This window comes from Gorilla gorilla, chromosome 7 (assembly GCF_029281585.2).
Source record: "Gorilla gorilla gorilla isolate KB3781 chromosome 7, NHGRI_mGorGor1-v2.1_pri, whole genome shotgun sequence".
NCBI lineage: Eukaryota > Metazoa > Chordata > Mammalia > Primates > Hominidae > Gorilla > Gorilla gorilla.
This window is the reverse complement of record NC_073231.2, coordinates 108,293,296-108,308,564: the sequence shown is the minus strand read 5'-3', so window position 1 is coordinate 108,308,564 and position 15,269 is coordinate 108,293,296. Positions and strand designations below refer to the sequence as shown.

General features: G+C 43.2%; 1 protein-coding gene across 1 annotated transcript in view; it reads right to left on the bottom strand.

Annotated features, from left to right (window-relative positions):
* The window catches only part of LOC129524177 (uncharacterized), a 110,279-nt gene that overhangs the window by 49,335 nt on the left and 45,675 nt on the right, over positions 1-15,269 (bottom strand). Inside the window, exons 3-4 of the mRNA XM_055348785.2 lie at positions 12,385-12,469; positions 4,827-4,986 (exon numbers count right to left, since the gene is read on the bottom strand). The gene's annotated coding sequence lies outside the window, so the exon portion shown is untranslated. The remainder of the gene's footprint in view (positions 1-4,826; positions 4,987-12,384; positions 12,470-15,269) is intronic.

Sequence of the window (15,269 nt, the reverse complement as noted above, 5' to 3'; positions counted from 1 at the left end):
GTGCATACACACTTAGGATTGCTGTCTGTTATTGGAGGATTAAATCTTTTATTATGTAATGTCCTTCTATGTCCCTAGCAATTTTCTTTTCTCTAAAGTCTACTTTATCTAATATTAATATAGCCATTTCTGCTTTCCTTTGATTAATCTTTTTGATACTTCTTATTTCATCCTTTTACTTTCCACCTGCCTCTGTCGTTATATTTGAAGAGAGGTTCTTGTACATAGCATATAGTTGGATCACGTTTTTGTTCTTTTATTTTTATTTATTTACTTATTTATTTATTTTTGAGATGCAGTCTCACTCTGTCATCCAGGCTGGAGTACAGTGACGCAATCTCAGTTCACTGCAACCTCTGCCTCCTGGGTTCAACCGATTCTCCTGCCTCAGCCTCCTGAGTAGCTGGGACCATAGGTGTGTACCACCATGCCTGGCTAATTTTTGTATTTTTAGTAGAGATCATGTTGGCAAGGCTGGTCTTGAACTCCTGACGTCAAGTGATCCACCCACCTCTGCCTCCCAAAGTGCTGGGATTACAGGCATGAGCCATCGCACCCAGCCTAAGTTTGCCATTTTATTTTTTGTTTTCTGTTTGTTCTTTCTGGTTTTTTAAAATTTATTTCTCTGTTTTCTTTTTACTACTTTCTTGTAGGTTACTTAAACATTTATTAGAATTCCATTTTGATTTATCTTGTTTGTTTGTTTTAGAAAAGAGGCCTCACTCTGTCACCTAGACTAGAGTGCAGTGGCATGATCATGGCTCACTGTAAACTTGAACTTCTTCCATTTGGCTCTGGTGATCCTCCTGCCTCAGCCTTGGGAATAGCTGGGACTACAAGTGCATACCACCACACCGAGCTAATTTTTTTTTTTTTTAGATATGGGGTCTCACTATGTTGCCCAGGCTTGTCTCAAGCTCCTGGCCTCAAGTGATCCTCCCACCCTGGCCTCTCAAAGTGCTGGGATCACAGACATAAGCCACCACATCCAGCCGATTTTCGGTGTTTTCTAGTATATCTCCTCACAAATATTTTTTCAGTGGTTACTCTTCATTACATATACATAACTTCTTATAGTTTTCATTTTGCCAGTTTGAGTGAACGGTAGAAACTTTACCTCCTTTTATGCCCCTTTACTTTTCCCTATTTCTAACATAATTGTCTTAAGTTTTTCCTATACATACATTTAGAACCTCATCAAACAGTGTTATAATTTCTGCTTCAACCATCAAACACAATTTAGGAAAGGAAAATCTATTATATTTACCCATATTTTTATTACCATGTGTTTTCTTCTTCCCAGATATTCCGAGATTACTTCTTTTATCGTTTTCTTTTTTTTCCAAGAACTCCCTTTCCCTATTTAAAACATGTCTGTTGATGACACAGTTTTAGTTTTCCTTTGTTTGAGGATGCCTTGACTTCCCTTTGTTTCCTGAAGGATATTTTCACTGCGTACAGGATTCTTGGTTGGCAGTTCTTTTCTTTCAGCACTTGAAAAATGTTGTGCCACTTCCTTCCAGCATCCATGGTTTCTGATGAAAAATCCAGTCATTAAGATTGATTTCTTTCCCTCTGTAAGTAACATGTTGTTCTTTTCTTGCTGCTTTCAAGATTTTTTCTTCATCTTCAGTTTTTAGAAATTTGATTATGAAGTGTGTTGGCCTGGATTTTTTTTGTTTTATTCTGTTTGGGTTTTACTCATCTTCTGGAATCTGTAGCTTATGTTTCTGCCAAACTTGGAAAGTTTTCACCATTATTTCTTCCAATACTTTTCAGCATTGCCCTCTTTTTTTTCTTCTTCTTCCAGGAATTGAGTGACACAAATATTAGCCCTTTTGTTACAGTCCCACAAGTCCTTGCAATTCTGTTCATTTTTTTAAAGTCTATTTTCTCTCTGTTCAGATTGGGTAATGTCTATCATTCCATCTTCAAGTTTACTGATTTGTTCCTCTGTGCCTTCTATTTTGCTGATGAGCCCATTCATTGAGCTTATAATTTCTGTTATTGTATTTTTCACATCTAAAGTTTTAATTTGGTTCTACTTCATATCTTCCACTTCTTTGCTGAGGCTTTCTATTTCTTTGCTGAGTGTTTTTGTTTGCTTATTTGTTTGTTTTAAGCTTGTTCTTGATTGCTCATTGAGGCATTTTTATAATGGCTACTTTAAAATCTTTTCAAGATCATTCTAACATCTCTGTCATCTTGGTGTTGGCATCCACTGATTTTTTTTTCCATTCAATTTGAGACCTTCATGGTTTTTGGATCATTCATAATGAACAATTTTTTATTTAAACTTGGAATTTGGGGGTGTTATGAGACTTCGGATCTTATCAATACCTTCTGTTTCTGGTGGCTTTCTATGACATTATTCTGGCAAGGGAAGAAGGAGTTCTGCCTCATTACTGCTAAATGGAGGTAGAAATCCAGATCTCTCAGTTGACTCTGTTTATATCTGATAGAGGAAAGAGTACTTATTATTATTGCTAGGTGGGAGTGAGAGTTCCAGCCTTCCAATAGGCCTGCATTGATACTTCCCTGGCTGGTAGAGGTAGGGATGCCTGGTTACTACACTACATATGGCCACTGAGGCCACAAGGTGCAGAGTGACCTTGTTACTGCTAGGCAGTGGTGAAAGTCCTGACTCTCTGCTAGGGCTCCTCTGCCACCACTCCAGTGGAAAGGCCGTTGCAGGGGCTCATTACTGTGAGTTAGGGGTAGAAGTCCAGGACCCTCATGTGGTCTCCATGGATTCCATAAAGTGGGGCTGCGGGGGTGGGGGTCATTATCTCCTATTAGGGATGAAATTCTTGGCCCTCTATTCTGCCCTCTCTCATACCACCCTGGCAGTAGGCTCTACATATGCATTTTATATTCACAGTTTACATTACAGCCTCATGAGATGGGACATCTAGTCTCCCACTCAACATTTGGTAGCATTTGCAGGGGTAAGGGCCAGAATCAAAAGGAAAACCCAGGGATTCACCACCATGCTGGACTCAATGTCCTTAGTTGGTCTGTCTTCTTCTCTCCATCTCTCTGGGTTTCTTATGTTTGTTTTTATATAATTTTTCAGGGTTTTTAGTTATACTCAGTGGGAAAAACTAGGGAGAAATATGTCTATTTCATCTTCCCAGAACCAGATGTCCCTAGTTGGCTATCTTGAAAAATAGACAAAACCCATACTCTGGGGCAAACCAGAGAGAACCATCCAAGGTTGCTGAGCATTTGAGCTGACTCTTCTGGGTGTTACTCTTGGTAACTCTGGGGGCCAGGAATCTCCTGCAGCCATTTGTTTGGCTTGATGTTTTTTATTTTATTTAATTAATTAATTTATTTATTTGAGATGAAGTCTCGCTCTGTCACCCAAGCTGGAGTGCAGTGGCACAGTCTTGGCTCACTGCAACCTCCACCTCCCAGTTTCAAGTGATTCTCCTGCCTCGGCCTCCCGAGTAGCTGAGATTACATGCATGCAGTACCAAGCCTGGCTAATTTTTGTATTTTAGTAGAGACAGGGTTTCACCATGTTGGCCAGGCTGGTCTCGAACTCCTGACCTCAAGTGAGCCACCTGCCTCGGCCTTCCAAAGTGTTGGGATTACAGGCGTGAGCCACCATGCCTGGCTGCTTGATGTTTTTTAAATCAACTATTTAAAATAAGGGATAATTACCAGTTTCCAGTTGAAGGAAGATCTGAGTGGTTGCCGTTGTTTTGTATGGTGTGGGTCACCCATGTCCCAAGCAGGAGCTTTGTCTCCACGACTTTAGTTGCCAAGTTTTATGTCTTCACTAACTATCCCCAGAATCTACACTCATCACTATTGCTAACAGCCAAATTCACATCTCCCCACTGGGATTTATAATTCCTACTTTTCTTAGATGATGGGAAATTTATAATTAACTTTAATTTTGATGGTATTTTAGTCACATCCTCAAACTTTGTCCACACGGGTATTTGGAGAATGTCTACCAGGTTTGCCAGGACATTTTGTGGGTAGAACTGATTTTTGGTTCTCAACAATGGCTAAGTTGTGAGAGAAGTCAGAGTTTTAAGGAGATCTCAGCCAGCAAGAGGTCAGCAATGGAAAGACCAGACCTCCTCATTCCAATCACATGTGCAGTCAGACTCAGAAAGACAAAGAAAAGAAGAGAAGAGAGAGAGAAAAGATTACTTGATCCAGAATATTCATTCTAAAGATGGAAGACTTTATCATTTAGGATTCCACTCAGCTGCAAGTGACAGAAAGATCACAGTGACAGTGGCTTAAACAGGATAGCAATTCATTTCTCTCTTACATAAAAATCTGGAAGGGCATTCCAGAACTGGAATGGGAGGTCTGGATTCATCAGGGACCCAGACCCCTTCCAAATTTCTTGCTCTCAGCCTCCCAAGTAGCTGGGACCACACACTTGTGTCACCATGCCCAGCTAAATATTTTTTTAATTTTTAGTAGAGATGGGGTTTCACCATGTGCCCAGGCTGATTTTTGGTTCTCAACAATCAGGTCACTCAGGATCACTCAGGTGATCCACCCGCCTTGGCCTCCCAAAGTGCTGGGATTACAGGGGTGAGCCACCACACCTGGCTTCTTTTTATTATTATTATTTTAAAAATTATTTTGTAGAAATAGGCTCTCACTATATTGCCCAGGCTGGTTTTGAACTCCTGGCCTGAAGCAATCCTTCCACCTTGGCCTCCCAAAATGCTGGGATTACAGGCATGAGCCACTGTGCTTGGCCTGGAGGCAAATAATTTCTGTCACAGATATTAACAATAATAAGAATTCATAATGCTGTCTATGGGTGACCACCCCAACCCCTGATTTACCTTCACATGCTGCCATTCACAAGGATGTTGAGGATTTTTCCATTTGATGACTATATCTGTCTAGGTCTTCTTCTCTAGCCGCTCCAAGTGTGTGATCAGAATCACCGGAAGGCTTTGGGTTCAGTTCAGGCTCCATCAGCGATTAACTCGGCCACGGAGTCTGTGGGATAAATACAGAATAAATATCATGGCAAAGAGACCACAGTTCCAGGAAAATAGCATGCCCTTGGCAGGAGAAATATAAATGTTAAAGCAAATCACAGGCAATTTGCCAGGGAACCAGATCTAAACTGTAGGAAGCTCCAGTCTCCTTGAATTTAGCAGAGATTTGAGTGACTAATCCACCCTCCTCATAATTTCCTCCAAAACTGGAAAAATAAATCCGTGAATACAGGATGATTTATTTTAAAATCTGGGTCAGGGCCAGGCACAGTGGCTCACACCTGTTATCCCAGCACTTTGGGAGGTCGAGGCAGGCTGATCGCTTGAGGTCAGGAGTTCGAGACCAGCCTGGCCAACATAGTGAAGCCCTGTCTCTACTAAAAATACAAAAAAATTATCCAGGGATGGTGGTACACACCTGTGATCCCAGCTACTCAGGAGGCTGAGGCACAAGAATCACTTGAACCCGAGAGGCGGAGGTTGCAGTGAGCCAAGATTGCACCACTGCACTCCAGCCTGGGCGACAGAGCAAGACTCTGTCTCAAAAAAAAAAAAAAAAAAGAAAAAGAAAAAGAAAAAAGGTCTTGGTCAGTTGTAAGCATGCAATGTGATAACCCACCTGAGAAAACAACATTAAAACGTTCAGAATTTTCGAGTACCCACTTGCCATGGCACCAGGGACTAAGAACTAAGTAGCTGTCTCTGAAGTTTACCAAAATAAAAAATTGTCTGCTGAGACTTCTCTGCTTTAAAATAAAAGTTTACTCCAGCCTGGGCAATATAGCAAGACCCCATCTCTAAAAAGATTTTTAAGATGTTATCCAGGTGTGGTGGCAAATACCTGTAAAGCCAGCTACTCCAGAGGCTGAGGCTGGAGGGTCTCTTGAGCCCAGGAGTTTGAGGTTGCAGTGAGCTATGATTGCACCACTGAACCTCAACCTGGGCAAAAGAGCAAGAACCTGTCTCAAAATAAAATAAAGTAAAAGTTTACCAGTTCACAACCTCTCACTTCTCTAGGCTCAGCAATCTGCAGCTGCTCAGGAACACAGCTAAGAAAAAAAAACTGAACCACACATGTCTATGAAAAAATAAAATACAGGTATACCTCATTTTATGGCATGCCACTTTACCGCACTTCTCCCGAGCAGGTGGGATTACAGGTGCACACCACGTCGCTCAGCTAATTTTTGTTCATGTTTTGTAGAGATGGGATTTCACCATGTTGGCCAGACTGGTCTCAAACTCCTGATCTCAGGTGATCTGCCCACCTCGGCCTCCCAACCTGCTTTAAGCAAGTCTATCAGTACCATTTTTCCAATGGCAAGTGCTCACTTCATGTCTGTGTCACATTTTGGTGATTCTCATATTTCAGATTTTCTCATTATTGTATCTGTTATGGTGATTTGTGATCAGTGATCTTTAATTATTGTATTAGGTTGGTGCAAAAGTAATTGCAGTTTTTGACATTAAAAGTAATAGCAAGAACTGCAATTATTTTTGCACCAACCTAAATAATTGTTTTGGGGCACTACAAACTGTGCCCATGTAAGATGGAAAACTTAATAACATGTGTGTTCTGAGTGCTCCACTGACCGGCCATTCTGCACCTCTGTCCTTTTTCTGTCTCAGGAATAGGCCTCCCTATTCACTGAGACAAAGCAATATTGAAATTACGTCAATTAATAATCCTACAATGGCCTGTAAGTGTTGAAGTAAAAAAGAAGAGTTGCATGTCTCTCATTTTAAATCAAAAGCTGGAAATGATTAGGCTTAGTGAAGAAGGTACATTGAAAGCTGAGGCAGGGTGAAAGCCGAGTCTCTTATACCAAACAGTTGACCAAGTTGTGGATGCAAAGGGAAAGTTCTTGAAGGAAATTAAAAGTGCTACTCCAGTGAACACATGAGTGATAAAACTAAACAGACTTATTGCTGATATGGAGAAAGTTAGAGTGGTTTGAATAGAAGAACAAATCTAGGCCGGGTGCAGTGGCTCACGCCTATAATCCCAGTACTTTGGGAGGCCGAGGTGGGTGGATCACTTGAGGTCAGGAGTTCGAGACCAGCCTGGCCAACATGGTGAAACCCTGTCTTTACTAAAAATACAAAAATTAGCCAGGCACAGTGGCTCATGCCTGTAATCCCAGCTATTCAGGAGGCTGAGGCAGGAGAATCACTTGAACTTGGGAGGTAGAAGCTGCAGTGAGCCAAGATAGCGCCACTGCACTCCAGCCTGGGTGACAAAGTGAAACTGTCTCAAAAAAAAAAAAGATTAAATTCGCCACAACACTCCCTTAAGCCAAAACCTAATCCAGATCAAGGCCTTAACTCACTTCAGTTCTATGAAGGCTGAGAGGTGAAGAATCTGCAGGAGAAATGTTTGAAGCTAGCAGAGTTTGGTCCATGAGGTTTAAAGAAAGGAGCCGTCTCCATAACCTAAAAGTACAAGGTGAAGCAGCAAGTGCTGATGGAGAAGCTGCAGCAAATTATCCAGAAGATCTAGCTAAGATCATTAATGAAGATGGCTACACTAAACGACAGATTTTCAGTGTAGACAAAACAGCCTTCTATTAGAAGAAGATGCAATCTAGGACTTTCATAGCTACAGAAGAGTAGGCAATGCCTGGTTTTAAAGCTTCAAAGGACAGGCTTACTCTCTTATTAAGGGCTAATGCCACTGGTGATTTTAATTTGAAGCCGGTGCTCACTGACTGTTCTAAAAATTCCAGGGCCCCTAAGAATTATGCTAAATCTACCCTGCCTGTGCTCTATAAATGGAAGAACAAAACCTGCATGATGGCATATCTGTTTACAGCATGGTTTATTAAATATTTTAAGCCCACTGTTGAGATGTACTGTTCAGAAAAAAAAAGAAAAAAGATTTCTTTCAAAATGTTACTGCTCAAGAGCTCTAGTGAAGATATACAAGGAAATTAATGTTGTCTCTATGCTTGCTAACATAACATCCATTCTGAGAATCCATGGGTCAAAGAGTAATTTTGATTTTCAAGTCTTGTTATTTAAGGAATACATTTCATAAGGCTATAGTTGCCACAGAGTGATTCCTCTGATGGCTCTGGGAAGGTAAATTGAAAACCTTTTGGAAAGGGGCCAGGCGCGGTGGCTCACACCTGTAATCCCAGCACTTTGGGAAGCCGAGGTGAGTGGATCACGAGGTCAGGAGATTGAGACCATTCTGGCTAACATGGTGAAACCCCGTCTCTACTAAAAATACAAAAAAATTAGCCGGGAGTGGTGGCGGGTGCCTGTAGTCCGAGCTACTTGGGAAGCTGAGGCAGGAGAATGGCGTGAACCCGGGAGGCGGAGCTTGCAGTGAGCTGAGATCGTGTCACCGCACTCCAACCTGGGCGACAGAGCGAGACTCCTTCTCAAAAAAAAAAAAAAAAAAAGTGGTTTCTTGAGATGGAAGCTACTCCTGGTGAACACTGTTGAAACAGCAACAAAGGATTTAGAATCTTCCACATTCTGAGCTGATAAAGGACCGGCAGGGTTTGAGAGGATTGCTTCCATTTTTTTTCTTTTTCTTTTTTGGCTGCTCCTTACAGAGCAGGGCTAACTCTTAGGCAGTGTGCCCAGAGTCAGCTGACTCCAATTTTGAAAGAGGTTCTACTGTGGGTAAAATGCTATCTACCAGCATCGAATGATACAGAGAAATCCTTTGTGAAAAGAAGAGTCAATCAACGTGGCAGACTTCATTGTTGTCTTATTTTAAGAAATTGCCCCAGCCACCCCAACCTTCAGTAACCACCACCCTAATCAGTCAGCAGCCATCAACATCAAGGCAAGACCCTTCCCAACGAAAAGATTACAACTCACTGAAGGCTCAGATGATCATTAGCATTTTTAACAATAAAATATTTTAGGCCGGGTGCGGTGGCTCACGCCTGTAATCCCAGCACTTTGGGAGGCCAAGGTGGGTGGATCACCTGAGGTCAGGAGTTCGAGACCAGCCTGGCCAACATGGTGAAACCCCGTCTCTACTAAAAATACAAAAATTAGCCGGGTGTGGTGGCAGGTGCCTGTAATCCCAGCTACTCAGGAGGCTGAGGCAGGAGAATTGTTTGAATCCGGGAGGTGGAGGTTGCAGTGAGCCGAGATCGCACCATTGGACTCCAGCCTGGGGGACAAGAGTGAGACTGTCTCAAAAAAATAAATAAATAAAATAAAATATTTTAAAGTATGTACATTGGGGTTTTTTAAATACAGCATTTTTTATTTTTTGTTTATTTTTATTTTTATTTTTTTGAGACAGGGTCTCATTCTGTCACCCAGGCTGGAGTGCAGTGGCATGATCACAGCTCACTGCAACCTTGACTTCCCTGGCTGCAGTGATCCTCCCATTTTAGCTTCTTGAGTAGCTGAGACCAGGCACATGCCACCATGTTCAGCTAATTTTTGTATTTTTGGTATCACCATGTTGCCCAGGCTGATCTCAAACTCCTGAGCTCAAGCAATCCACCTGCTTCAGCCTCCCAAAGTGCTGGAATTATATGCATGAGCCATCGTGCTTGGCCTGTTTTTTTAAACATAATTCTATTGCACATTTAATAGGTTATAGTATAGTGTAAACATAACTTTTATATGTACTCGGAAACAAAAAAATTTGTGTGACTCACTTTACTACAATATTTGCTTTATTGTGGTGGTCTGGAACTGAACCTGCAATATCTCTGAGGGATGCCTGTGATTTTATAAGCATCTGTGCATTTTTTCCCTAAAGAAGCCAAGCATATCCACTGGATCCTGACTCACAGCCCATGTAATCTTGTACTGCACACAATTCTAATAAGCATGTTACCCAGCTTCCAATTTCCAAGCATATTAGGATTCTGGCCAACAGAATGTAGACAAAAGGGCTATGTGCTGCATTCAGGTATGGTCTTTAAAATTTCTTGTAAAATACTTCATTCTGTCTCTCTCACGTGTCCCCAAATCCAGAGGATTCTGAGATGGAGTCTGAGGCCCTGGAACATACTGGAGGCCCAGATAGCAGGCTGGTCCCCGAGTGGAGTGACTGCGGGGTGCAGAGCTTCTACAGCCCCACCCTGGACTGTGAAGCCAGCAAGAAATACTCTGTTGGGTTAAGGTAGTGAGGTTTCAGGGTTGTTTGAAATAGTAGCCAGAATTCCTCATCCCAATTGATACAGAAATTAGTACCAAAAGTGCTGTTAACACACACACACACCAACTTGTGCATCAGCTAGTAGGCAGTGAGGAAACAGATTTGGCAGAGTGGATGGCTGGAGATCCATTTTATAGAGTGGCAAGCTGGGGGCCGTGGCTCACTCCTGTAATCCCAGCACTTTGGGAGGCCAAGGTGGGTGGATCATCTGAAGTCAGGAGTTCGAGACCAGCCTGGCCAACATGGTGAGACCCCTGTCTCTACTAAAATACAAAAATTAGATACTTGGGAGGGTGAGACATGAGAATCGCTTGCACCAGGAGGTGGAGGTTGCAGTGAGCAGAGATCATGCTACTGCACTCCAGCCTGGGTGAAGAGTGAGACTCTCTCTCTCAAAAAAAAAAAAAAAAGAAAAGAAAAAAAGCCAGGTGAGGTGGCTCACGCCTGTAATCCCAGCACTTTGGGAGGCCGAGGCGGGTGGATCACAAGGTCAGGAGTTCAAGACCAGCCTGGCCAGCATGGTGAAACCCTGTCTCTACTAAAAATACAAAAAATTAGCCGGGCGCACTTGTAATCCCAGCTACTTGGGAGGTCGAGGCAGGAGAATTGCTTGAACCCGGGAGACGGAGGTTGCAGTGAGCCGAGATCGCACCACTGCCCTCCAGCCTGGCTGACAGAGCAGGACTCCATCTCAAAAAAAGAAAAATACAAAAAATTAGCTGGGCATGGTGGTGGGCGCCTGTAATCCCAGCTACCCATGAGGCTGAGGCAAGAGAATTGTTTGAGCCCAGGAGGCAGAGGTTGCAGTGAGCTGAGATTGCACCACGACACTCCAGCCTAGTTGACAAGGTGAGACTCTATGTCAAAAATAAAAATAAATATTAAAAAAAAAGACTGGCAAAAAAATTGATAAAATTGTCACCTGTGCCTTTTGAACCTGTAGCTCTATAGGAAGAAATTAGAAAGCAGCACATTAGTACTGTGTGTTGGTTGTTATTGACTGCACTGGACAGACTATTACAAGAAAGTGATGGTCACTGGAAAAATTGGCCAATTTATTGGCCAGGTGCGGTGGCTCACACCTGTAATCCCAGCACTTTGGGAGGCTGAGGCAGGCGAATCACGAGGTCAGGAGATCGAGACCATCCTGGCTAACACGGTGAAACCCCGTCTCTACTAAAAATACAAAAAAATTAACCAGGCATGTTGGCAGGCGCCTGTAGTCCCAGCTACTCATAGTCCCAGCTACTCGGGAGGCTGAGGCAGGAGAATGGCGTGAACCCGGGAGGCGGAGCTTGCAGTGAGCCGAGATCGCGCCACTGCACTCCGGCCTGGGCAACAGAGCCAGACTCTGTCTCAAAAAAAAAAAAAAAAAAATTGGCCAATTTACAAGCAGAAGTAAAAAAGAATACAGTTCAGAAATTCAGTGTCCTGCTGAGTCAGAAACGCCAACTTTTTTTAGACTCTGAACTGGAAGATATGAGAAAAAACAAGGCTTTGAGTAACAAAGTTCCAAGAAAATTTCTGAGTTGAACAAAGTGGATGAGCCTTCTGCCAAAGATCAAATTAAGGGAGTGGCCTTCTAAGCCAGGTATGGTAGTGTGAGGTGGCAACCATTAAGTTGAAAAAGGCGTGGGGGAAGAGGGAGGCAGAAGGGAAACAAAGAAAATAAGTCGGGCTTAAAAAGTATGTCTAGGGAGAAACTTTGGGTTACTGGCACATGGAACTGACTGGAGGTAAAGAGACAGGAAGCCTACAAAGTTTTTGAATCCAGGATCCCAGGCTTTTTGCTTTTTGACTGTTCAAAGCTTTGAGCCCCTAGTCTTGCTCAAGAAGGGCATTCCCCAAATATACACTTCAACTGTGGCCAGGGAAGATGATGTGCAATGAATGAAAACCATGCTAGAGGGTGGCTGCAGGAGCCACAGAAACCAATAGAAAGTTCCTCCCAGAGAGAAAAATTAGAGCCTAATTGAAGGCATGAACACCTAGAGGATTTCAAATTTTCTCTTGACAATGACTGCTGTGTGTCTTCTATTTTCTCTTCCAAACATGAGTGATAAAGGCAGCAATTCTGTGTTCCATCATTTTATATTAGCATGGCAAGAGGCAGGGCCAGGACTAGAATGAGGCAAGTGAGATGGCTAGGGCACAAAATGTAAGGGGGTATTCATTCTCAGGCTGGTGTAAGTGCTGATTTGGCACAGAAGGAGCCACATCCACACCTGACGGTAGGTGATGCACATCAACACCTACCTTGTAGGTCTCGTTTTTTGAGCTGAATGTAGTAACTGGCTGGGACTTTGAACTCTTCATCTTCGCAGATGGAAGGGGCAGTGTTCTATGTGTAAAAGGAAAAATGAAACAAATATTTGGTGAGCAGAAGCAAATATTGGCTGTTCCCCAACACCTCTTCTTTCACTTCCTTGGCACACCAGTAGGCCATGTTTCCTTGTTCCTTTGCATCCAAGTGGGGCCATGTGACTGTGTCCTGTCCAGTAGAATGTATGCTGTCCAACAGAATAGTATGCAACTTTAGGCCTTGTGTTAGTCCATTTTGCATTGCTATAAAGGAATATCTGAGACTTGGCAATTTATAAAGAAAGAAGGATTATTTGACTCATGTTCTGTAGTCTATACAAGCAGCATGGCACCAGCATCAACTTCTGGTGAGGGCCTCAAGAAGATTTCAATCATAGTGGAAGGCAAAGGGGGAGTAGGTGTGTCACATGGCAAGAGAGGGAGAAAGAGCAATGGGAAGGAGGTCCCAGACTCTTTTTTGTTTTGTTTTGTTTGTTAGAGACAGAGCCTCGCTTTGTCATCCTGGCTGGAGTGCAATGGCACAATCATGGCTCACTGCAGCCTCCACCTTCTGGGGTCAAGCAATCCTCCCATCCCAGCCTCCCAAGTAGTTGGGTCTACAGGTGCATGTCACCACACCTGGTTACATATATATATATATATATTTTTTTTTTTTTTTTGAGACAGAGTCTCACTCTGTCATTATGGCTGGAGTGCAGTGGTGCAATCTTGGTTCACTGAAACCTCCGCCTCCCGGGTTCAAGCAATTCTCCTGCCTCAGCCTCCCAATCCCTGTAGCTGGGATTACAGGCGCATGTCACCGCTCTCAGCTAAGTTTTTGTATTTTTAGTAGAGACAGGGTTTCACTCCGTTGGCCAGGCTGGTCTCAAACTCCTGACCTCAGGTGATCTGCCCGCCTCGGCCTCCCAAAGTGCTGGGATTATAGGCGTAAGCGACCGCAACTGGTCTACATATATATAACACATATAATATATATGAGATGTGTCGCACTATGTTGCCTAGGCTAGTCTGGAATTCCTGGGCTCTGATCCTTCTGCACCTTGGCCTCCCAAAGTGCTGGGATTACAGTTGTGAGCCACCATGCCTGGCCCCAGACTCTTTTAACAACCAGATCTCCTGTGAACGAATAAAGCAAGGACTCACTCATTATCTCGAGGAGAGCACCAAGTTATTCATGAGAGATCTGCCCCATGACCCAAACACTTCCTGCCAAGCCCCAACTCCAACCTTGAGGATCAAATTTCAACATAAGATTTGGAGAGAATAAATATCCAAACTATATCAGGCCTGGTCCCTAAAACCTCTGGTGCAATCATCTCTGCCACCAGATGCAAACAGTGCAGTGGAGCTCTCCCAGGCTCTAAAAGGCAGCAGAACCACAAGATAGAAGGAGCCTTGAAGTCTACCTTGTTGGAAGTGATATGTCAGTGAAATACAATGTTATAAAAAGTGGTGTCAGAGATAGGCTGCTGGCGACAGACAACTAAGGAAATTGGAGAATTAGAAACATTAAATCCTGGCTGGGCATGGTGGCTCATGCCTGTAATCCCGGCACTTAGGGAGGCCGAGGTGGGCAGATCACCTGAGGTCAGGAGTTTGAGACCAGCCTGGCCAACATGGTGAAACCCTGTCTCTACTAAAAATATAAAAATTAGCTGGGCGTGGTGTCAGACATCTGTAATCCTAGCTACTCGGGAGGCTGAGGCAGGAGAATGGCGTGAACCCGGGAGGCGGAGCTTGCAGTGAGCCAAGATTGCGCCACTGCACTCCAGCCTGGGTGACAGAGCGAGACTCCATCTCAAAAAAAAAAAAAAAAAAAAAAAATTAGAACACCAGGATCCTCTACAACTCTTTGAGTTCAATTCCTGTTATTTCATTTCCTTTGTTCTCAAGTCAATGAAGTCATTTTTGGCAGTACTGGCCTCATTACTGCTGTCTTTGTCAACAGGGAAGGGATTAGGGATTCACTTTCCACTTGAAGATTGTTGAAACAGAAGTAACACTCCAAAGTATTCTGAGGGTTTTCCGGTTACCACAGTTTCCTGACTGCAGAGAAATCGAGAAAAGTGTCTTTGTCACACTCAATTCCAGCCTGCAGAAGAATCTGCTTCAGTGATGAAAAGTCTGAAGCTTTGTCCTTCCAAGTTATTCTTCCAAGTATGTAGGGTTAGCCAAAAGAGCTTGTAGTTCTGTTTTTGTTTTTGTTTCTGCACCAGACATATGTTTGTGATTCCAGGACCTGAACTGGAAGATTTTCTTCTTTCAGTACAACCAAACTATCTGCCTAACAAACCAAGCAGTAAGTGAATTCCTCCCAGTAGAATTGTTTGGAAAACTGGCATTTCTTTTTTTTTCTTAAGTACACACACGAGCTTCTCTTCAAGTTCAATAAGGACTTCATCACCGTGTCTTACTCTAGTTGATGATATTGTGCTACTATTATTTGACAAACCCTCTTGAAAAGATGGTGATTCGAGGATCTGGCTTGCAGGAAGTTGAAGATATCCACAGCAGTAGACAATGTGGTTGAGGCTGTTGACAGGGTCTTTGACACCAATGCATGCCGGCCAACATGCAGAGCTGCTTTCCTCTAAAAAGCAGTGTGGGGTCAGGCACAGTGGCTCACACCTGTAATCCCAGCACTTTGAAAGGCTGAGGCAGGTGGATCACTTGAGGCCAGTAGTTCAAGACCAGCCTGGCCAACATGGTGAAACTCTGTCTCTAATAAAAATACAAAAAAAAATTAGCCGGGCATGGTGGCACATGCCTGTAATCCCAGCTACTCGGGAGGCTGAGGCAGGAGAATCACTTGAACCTGG